The following is a 2354-nucleotide window of genomic DNA, read 5'->3' on the forward strand; positions in this document are numbered from 1 at the left end:
ACTTTTGAAAATGTTCCGGAAGGTCTGACACTTTTATATATATCTTAAATTAAAACTAATGTAATATACTTTAATTTGAAAAAAAAAAATTTGACCTGTGGACTTGTCTTCACGGCGAAAATGGCTACCGAATGCTATTTTCGTGTGAAAATTCTCGATTTTATTATTTATATTATATTTAACTTTATAATGCTATAACTTATTGAAAAGTTTATGGATCCACACAATTTTTTTATGAGAAATAATATTTTTTAATAAACCCTTTTTCATTCGACATACTTTATCTTAATCGAGATATTAATAAGGAACCAGCAGATCAAGTAGCTTTTGGAATAAAACACCAATTTTTTTAAAATTAAACACTATCTAAAGATTTGCATCGAAGCGTTTATTTTTGATAGTGATTTTAATCACTGTCAGATATCATTATACTTGATCCAACTATGCCACGTCACCACTGTGCCGGGTTTTTTACTCTATTTGTGTGTGATACTACTAGACTATAATATTTCAAATTTTTTTGAAACATGTTATATACATTATAAATATAAAAAAAAATATTGTTAGTTTCACATAAATTTAACAATTAATTTTTACAATTATAATCAAATTTTATAATACGCTTAATTAAGTAATCTTTTGAACAATTTTTTTTTATTGGTTCTTTTAGTTAAAGTAAATCGTTAAAATTAATTAAGTTCTGAATATTTCCATTGTAGAATCTTTTTAAACACCAAAAGTTAATTAGAAATGACTACTATGATTTTTATTCAAGTGATCTATTACTATAAAAATGTAAAAAAAATCGACCTTCTCTGATAAATTTACCGAAAATAGTAATTAAAAAATTTGCAAACTCCATATTAATTTTAACAATACCATTTTTTTCTATTTAATAACGTCAATTTCAAACTTGCAAGTTAAGCTAAAAGTTATGGCAATACATTTTTTTTTTTTATTATAGATTTTCACAAAAAAAAAAGTAGTTTAAAAATGATTACTTTTAGCATATTAAAAATCAAAATCAATAATAATTTGAAAACAATTAGTTATAAAAATTATAATATACAATTAAAAAATTATATATTATAATTTTAAATCTAAGAATTACTAATCTGGATATAATTAAGGAAATAGAAATTGATGTTGCTTTTGTAATTATCAATCAATTTCTTAAAATTAAACACTATTTTAACACTGCATCGAAGCATTTCTTTTTAATAGTGATTTTAATCACTGTTAGATTAAATCTATACTGGATTCTACTATGCCACGTCCCCACTGTGCTAGGTTTTTGTTCTATAATCTACACCACAATTAAAAAATGTAGTAGTACTGTGCTAACATAATTTAATTTAATTTTAACAAGAAAATGTGGTTTGAAATTATAAACAATACTCGTGGTTGAAAACTATTATTCTAAAAATAAATTAACACAAATTGGTTGAAAGTTAAATTTATTAACACAATCTTTCACATTTACTAAAATATAGTTTTAACTGATTATACACATTAAACTTGTAACTTATTTAAATTTATTGAGTGATAAATTTTAATAAATACTATTATATGTGATGAAATACTATTGTCATTTGTACACATAGATAACAGGTTGGTAAATTACACACATCATTAATAGATATAACAATAAGATTATAATAATTAATATTTGTCTGTATTCAAATAAATAGAAATTGCTTGTATTACAATCGGTAGAAGAAAAAAATATTAGATCAATAAAATACATATTTAAAAGAAAATAAGTATACAGTTTGCATCAAGTTAACTTTCAACCTTTTTTTTAAATACTTTTGTTTTGAAGATATTAAAACTACATATTAAGTATATTATAGAATTAATATCATTGTAAAAGTACCAAAATAATGTATAATTAAATTTTTATGAAGATGAATCAATTTTATTACTGTATTTAAAAACAAAGTTTGGTACCTTACAGTTTTTCAGTAAAATTTGTTTTGCTATTTATTTCCCCCCCATTATAATTTGACTTTCAGCCCTGATTTCCCAAGTCAAATTATAGAAAATTGAATTAGTTATTTTTTATTATGAATATTAGTCATAAGTATGAAAAAAAAAAAAGTATTAAAAATAAAGTCCGTCCAAATTTTAAAAATTAAAAAAAAAAAAAATTAAATTGGTGAAAAAGACAATCGGGCTGAGGTGAATGCCTCTATAAAACCAAAGTTAAATTAACAGAAAATGGACGGGAAACGGTTTTTCATTATTAATGAAATTAAGGTAACCGTAACCTTAATTCACAATTTGGATCAATTATTTTTAAAAGTTGCACTTTTATTAGAGATCTTTGATGCTATTTTACAGTTGAAATTGAG

The sequence above is a fragment of the Daktulosphaira vitifoliae genome, unplaced genomic scaffold (assembly GCF_025091365.1).
Source record: "Daktulosphaira vitifoliae isolate Bord-2020 unplaced genomic scaffold, ASM2509136v1 Scaffold_1, whole genome shotgun sequence".
Lineage (NCBI taxonomy): Eukaryota > Metazoa > Arthropoda > Insecta > Hemiptera > Phylloxeridae > Daktulosphaira > Daktulosphaira vitifoliae.